Genomic DNA, 7,250 nt, shown 5'->3' on the forward strand with positions numbered 1-7,250 from the left:
AACAGTAGTTTGGTTTTGGTAGAAATGGTAGCATGGGGTGAGAACTGAGAAATGCAATAAAACAGGGAGGGTTGGCTTGGACTTCACGGGGGCTCAGTTGTAGTCCTGGGAGTTGCCATGTGTGCTCAATCAGCAGTGCACTCATGGAATTCGCACTAACTAAAGTTTTTTTCCCACTGTTTATGACAATTTTTGAGTGGCACTGCATGTTTTTTACAACTTTGGCCATACTGAAACACTTGGCACGTTATTGTAAAGGGAACTGTTGCATATAGCTCCATGGCCTGCTGATGCTCTGTGCACACAGAATCACAGAATTGCCTGGATTGAACAGGGCCTCAAAGATCATCTAGTTTCAACCCCGCTGCTGTGGGCAGAGTCACCAACCACTAGACCAGACTGCCCAGAGCCACATCCAGCCTTGCCTTGAATGCCTCCAGGGATGGGGCATCCACAACCTCTCTAGGCAACCTGTTCCAGTGTGTCACCTCCAAGTGAAAAACTCACTCCTAACATCCAACCTAAGTCTCTCCTGTCTTAGTTTAAAATCATTCTCCCTTGTCCTATCGCTACCAACCCACGTAAGCCGTGATGAGCACAATGAGTGATGAGCAGACTTCCAGCATTGCGAGGTAAGATCTGAACATTTTTCCCCTATTTGTTAACACTTGTTCAGGTTGTCTTGTAAACTACAGCAGAGTTTTGTGCCACTTGTAACTCTTCCACTAGTCCCTGGCACAGTGAAAATGACTGCATACAATGGCCAGGCATCAGTAGGAAACATGCCACCTCCAGTCCAAACCAGAAAGTCAAGGACATTGAAGCAGTGTGATGGTGGGTGATGAGTCGTAGAACCATAGAATGGCTTAGGTTGGAGGGGACGTTAAAGATCATCTAGTTCCACCCCCTGCCATGGGCTGGCTGCCCCCCCACCTGCTCAGGCTGCCCTCAGCCCCATCCATGGCCTTGGCATTGCCAGGGATGGGGCAGCCTACCTCCCTGCAGCCTGTCTTGGCACAACAGGCCTGCAAATCAGCCCCCTGCACCCAGAGCTCCGTATGGACAGCCAGTGTGCTCCCATACTGAGAGCAATGGATCCCCCAGCCCCATCCACGTGCTGCACAAAATGAATGTAAAGGGCTGAGCAGGAGCAGAGAGCTGTCAGCCTGAGTGGTGGCAAGGTGCTGGGTGCCTGTGCACCAACACTGGGAGAATGTGCTCGTGTTTGTTGAATTAGAATATACACGTCTCCTGTTACTAAGAGTGAAAGTAAAAACGTGGATGAGTGGTAGCTGTCTTCGGTTATCGGGTTCAGGAAGTTATTTCTGGTTAACATTTCATTTTTATTGGTGCAGGCCCTTTTCAGTTTCTCCTGAACGTTTCCACCCAGCCCTAATGCTTGTGCTAAGAGAAGTGTATCTGTTTGTTTGACTGCACAGCCGGTCTGTGTTCTCTACTGCTGAATTTATGCTTGAATTATATTGTAAATTGTACATATTCGGATTAGAATCAACTAAATGCATTTTCTGGCATGCACTCTATGACTGTATAAATGTACAAGTTTATTTGAATTATACAAAACAACAACCTCTTGTATTCATTAATACTGCAAGCTCAGTTTTATCTACAGCTGTATTAAACTTTCAGAATTGTTTGGTTTGATGATGTGTGTTTGTCTTTCGTCCAATCCCCTTTTTATTGCCTTCATGAAGGGCTGTGTGTTTTGGCTGCTCAGGGGCTTATGGTATGCCGTGCATGTGTTTGAAGGCCAACCTCTTGGTTGTTCCTAAAAAAAGAGACCTAGTTCAGTTGTAGCTGCTGTCCTAGGTTCTCTGAACTCTGTTTGCACACAGTGGGTATTTCTATAGTTATCTGCCCCTGGTTTCCATGCAGAGCTTTGTTCCTGGTGGTGGTTCCAAATCCTCCAACGCGACACAGCTCAAATCACTGAGGAATACTGGATGCAGCTAACACATACATGAGCTTCCTGAGCACAGTTACTGGGAATCCGCCCTGCTGCTGGTGCTAGGCATGCCACAACCCGGGGAATTGGAGCACTGTTTAGCATAATTGAATTACTGAGTGTGGCAGAACAAAAAGACATGGCAATACGGAGCTGTATCAATCACGCCGTGCCGCCAGACGCAGAATACATTTGAATTTATTTCCTCAGCTGTTGTTGTAGGAGAGTGAATGTGGTGCTTACTGGGAGAAGTGGAACTGGAATTGCTGGTAGCTTTAAAACACTTCGGAAAAAGACTGTTGGGGAAGGGGGGCTAGAAAGAAAGAGAAGTGCCTCTGATATAATAGTAGCTTGAAACAAATTCATTCTCATCGTGTGTTGGGACATGGAAGAAGAAGGATTCAATTGCCTTTTGAAACAGATCTAAGGGCTTCATTCTGCCTGCAGCAGCAAGAGATGCCCACCAGGCAGGACTGATGGATGGCAGATGGCTGGAGTGCAGCTGCATCCACAGAGTCCTTAAAGATGTTGGATGGCAGTGGTACACCACTCCTGAATGCACATGACCCAGAGCCAGCCAGCAGGGCTGCCAGGAGGGTACTCAGAAAGACTGGGAAAGAGATGGAGAATGGGGGAAGAGAAGGATGGATAGAGAGCCCATCGTTTCTATCAGCCTAATTTCTGTGTGGCTACAAGCACTGTTCAGCATGAATGCAGCACTGGTTTTGTTTGCCCGCTTACAGCCATCCCAAGCACTCTCTGAGTGCTGCAGAAACACACTTGAGATTATTCCCAAAACAAACATCTGTGCTTCCTCCACTGCGGGGTGCAGGCTGGGGATGCTCACATCCCCTCCTTCCTTCCATGGGATGCAGGATGCTAACAAGAGGAGGGCATCCCATGGCAGTGAGACAGCCAGGTTTGGGTTTGGTCTTTGCTCCAGTCCTAGCAGTCCTGGCACACCAGGGCCTGCCCTGCTCAGCCCAGCACTGGGCATGAAATTGAGGGAGGGCTGAGGAGCAGCATGAGAGCTGGTGCTGCAAACTGAGCTTGGCAGAGCTTCCTTGGGTGCGTGCCCAGGTATGGCACTATTCATGTAAGGAAATATGCAAGTCCACATAATATATACGCATAAATCCCTATGAAAATGTGTCATTTGGGATGGCTGTGTGTTTATAATAGGAAACAGCAGTCAAGATAGCTTTTTGCTACTTCAGATGTACTCCCCGCTTCTACCTCCAACCACTTATATTTATTTCCGTCCAAAATGTTTGTCAGTTTTCATAAGCAGCTTGTTGGGCACTGCCTCGAGGATCGAGTCGTTGGACTCATTCCACACCAACGGCGTGAGATGGAGCACTCACAGCAGATGGATGAGCGTGCAGGGGAGAGGAGGCAAAGAGTGGAGCAGCATCTCTGCCGAGTGAGTAACTGGGGACAACTGTCTCTTGGCATCCCAGAGCAGCTCCCCGGGAAGGTTCCAGCCATCGCTTCCTAGGGCGTTCTTGGAGCCCTCTGTCTCTATTAGAGGAAGTGAAAAAAACAAATGACGCATATCCCAAGGTAGGGAAAAAAATTATGCCCTATGCTGGGATGTAATTGGTGTTCCAACCGAGGATTTATTTTTTTGGTTTGTTATTTTGCTCTTACAGCTTGATTCCTCCCCCCTGTAAGCAGTACACCCCGTGCTGGCAGAAGTGCAGGTCCTGACGCACAGCATTGGACAGCACACGTCATACATGATACTGATCATCCACAGGGTTTTACAGGGAGCACTTTTCTCTCAGCCCTTAAACTAGTCTCTAGTTTGCATTGTCCCTAATTCATATTGTTGCCAATTGACAACATCCACAGTTCACCCCATCCCATGTTCTCGTCACCACAGTTCGTGCTATGAAAATGAACTATACAAAAACAGCAATTTGATATCATATTGATTCTTTATTAAAAAAATTAATTTAAAAAGTGAGTAACATTTGCATTTAAGAATATAAAGCAAACTATTCTGTTCTTTTAATTAATGCATTACCCTTTCATCTGTATTTAATTATATGTAAATTGCAGAACACCTCAATTTAGCTTCCCAAAAGCCTGGCAATACTTAGCTCCCTTAGCTGAGGTGGCTCCAATGGTGGAGTGGCAGCAGCGTGACACAGAGCACAGCAGCACCAAGAGCCAAGGGCAGAGGAGGAGAAACGGAGCTCAGAAACGAAGCTCAGAAACACATCTGTCTTTTCCACCTCCCTAATGGATGGTTTCAATCTTACAGTCTCAGTAATGAGATGATGGAGTCCTCAAATGGAAATATGCAGCCAAAGAGCGCATCAGTACGTGTTTCTGTTGCTGTTTATAGGAATATAGTCGTTTAGGGATATATAGGAATAAAGGCATTTCTTCTGATTCAGCCGTCCCCTGTGGCATCAGTGAGCAGAAAGCTCTGAGTGAAGATAATTAATTTCCCTTCCACTGACTTTATGGCGTGCACTAGGGCAGGACCAGGCAAATCCAGTGATTTCTCCCCAATGCATAACCTATACTTCAATGTTAAAAAAATGAAAAAAGGAAAAAAATAAATGACAGCTTCTTCAACTATATATATATATATATATTTAACAATATTCCATAGTTATCTTGCCATAAGACGTGAGTGGTATGCCTCAGTCACACTGCAGACCCTTTACCAGCAGTCCTGTACAGCTGTGCACACACACCACCAGCCCTCTATACTGACACCTTAATACCACAGTGTAATTTATGTATTTTTGTATGTGTTTCTTGCTGTACATACACACTTGGTTTGCTCAGCCCTCAGGAAATCCATGTTAAGGAAATGACACACTCTGTAAGAGATGTCAGCTACCGTTCTGATGCTTCAGCACCAGATGTAATGGAGCAGAAAGGCAGCAGAGGAGGAATATTTTAAAGTGCTGGTAGGTCTGGATGTCGTGGAGACGTTTTATTGTCTTGTTAAATTCAGGCATCAAAATCTTATCTTGTAAGCGAGTGGATGTGCAAAAAAAAAGTGCTGATGCAGCTGTCAGCCCTGGTCCTCTTTACTTCTGCTGTCTTAGTGTGTGGTGTGGAGGTGTCTGGCTGCTCCTGCTCCCAGCAGTGCACAGCACTGCCCTGGGCTCTCTGCTCTGCAAGGAGCAGGATGGCAGTGCTCAGCCCATCAGCAGCTCCTGGCTGTGCGTGGAGTGGCTGTGGGGAGCCCAGAAGCAGCCTTCTGTGAGTGGGGTGGAGCCCCATTACGCCTCATCTTATCAACTGGCTTTGTCCAAAAGGACCTTTTGTGGATTATCTGTTTCTATGGTGATAAATCAGAATAAACGTGTCATGGTCCTGACTGTCTTCATCTCCCTGTTTTCTGCAAGGTCTCTGCTATCGACAATAAAAATACAGCATCTAATTTCCTGCAGATCATCAGCTGAGACCTATGGCCATGGCCATGGGCTTCAGCCCGTGACAAATCACCCTGGCAGAACTGTGTATGGAAGGTATGGGCTGCAGCAGCAGTCAATAACAGCCACCATCCTTAAAGCAGGGGCACAGGAATTACTGTGAGAGGAAAGAAAGAAAGGAAATGCTTTTCAATTTTGGTCTGGCAGAGTCAGAAAAATCTGATTGAAAAATCCATAGCTGTCCAGAGCAGTAACACAAAAGCAGGCGGATGGAGACAGGAATTTTAATTGGTGTATAATTACTGTGTGGGAGTGTAATAGAAATGGACATGTATTTCCTAAAATATTCCCCTTTTGTGCTCAGAGCTGGAGCAATTTGGGGAGTTTCACCATGCAGCAGCACCTGCGTGGGGTGGGTGCTGGAGGGAAACGCTCTGCACTGGGTGTTCTGGGGTTTTAAAATGGAAATGCTGCCCAATCCTTGCACATCTGTGAACACCACTGGGAACTGAAGTTGTTCAGGATGTTATTTTAAATCTCATTTTCTTGCGAGGAATGTGAGTTTAGCTGGAGTGAAAACCTGACAGATACCTTCCCATCTCCTTATGATTCACATCACAACTCGCAGCCAAAGCAATATCATCGAGCCTCCCCTAAATCTTTAATATTTCAAATGAATATTTAGAAAGTGCCTTTCCCGATATGAGAAGCCTTGGCGCAGCACTCAGGAGGATTGCCCTTTGGATTGAGGTAGAATTGAAATATTTAAATGTGCTACAGTTTCAAATGGTAGCTTACTGCTCGCCTCACTTGTAAAAATAAGAAAATAAAATATTGAAAAGTGAAGCATATGATTACCAGTTCCCCCAGGACCGAAGTCGTGGATTGACTGAGGAATGGTGCTTTTATGGGCAGGAGAGTTCACCCTGTAGGCATGGTCATACAAGACAGGGGACAGCCTAGCTTTGTTCCTGCACTGATCGTAGAACTATGGAATGGTTGGGTTGCAAGGGATCTTAAAGATCATAGAACCATAGAGTGGTTGGGTTGGAAGGGGCCATACAGCCCCTCCCAGCCATACTCCTACCACGTTCTGGCTGCTCCACACAGCTCAGGCTGCCCAGGGCCCCATCCACAGCTTTGGGCTCATCCAGGGGTGCACGAGGCACTCAGTGGCTCTTGCTCTGTGCCAGGGCACTGGGACCATCTGCACACTCTTTTTCAGAAAAGCTTCATCAGAAATATGGGATGTTTGGATTCTCTGTCTTCTTCAGGCTGTTTTCTCTGTGAAAGCAGTTACCAAATCTCACAGACAGCCCTAGGCATAATTTAACCAAAAGTACACAGTGATTACTATTTTATTATTCCATTATTATTAATGGAATTAATCATGTTGCTTATTATTAAAAAAAAAAAAAAAGAGAATAATGCATCCTAATAAGCACTCTAATTTAGAGGTGAAAAAACACAGCTCCCTATGAAAGTGCTCGTGATGTCAGAAAGGCCAGCCTTAAATAATTGCCCACTTAACCTGCATGTGGGTGCAAGGATGAAGTCCAACTGATTTGTTCTCTGCACCCCTGAGCCCAAGGGTTTCTCAGTGATCTTACCTCCAATTGGTTCCCATCCTTTTCTAGACAGGAGCCAGACTTGTACTACAAAATTGCATGTTACTTCTATGATTTTTTACATCACATTTAAACCAGCACCCAAACTCACCCTTCTGTACATACACACCATGCATTCAAAATGGTATTTGGGTGAGTAAAGCAATTTAGCCACATTTCTCCCCCCTTTGGAAATGTCTCTTTCACAGATTCCACCACGCTGACTCCAACAGTAAAGCCAGACCCAGAACAAAGCAGGAAACCCAGTGTGTTGGAGGA

Source organism: Cyrtonyx montezumae, unplaced genomic scaffold (assembly GCF_038088225.1).
Source record: "Cyrtonyx montezumae isolate F1298 unplaced genomic scaffold, pur_monq_1.0 scaffold_7, whole genome shotgun sequence".
Taxonomy (NCBI): Eukaryota; Metazoa; Chordata; class Aves; order Galliformes; family Odontophoridae; genus Cyrtonyx; species Cyrtonyx montezumae.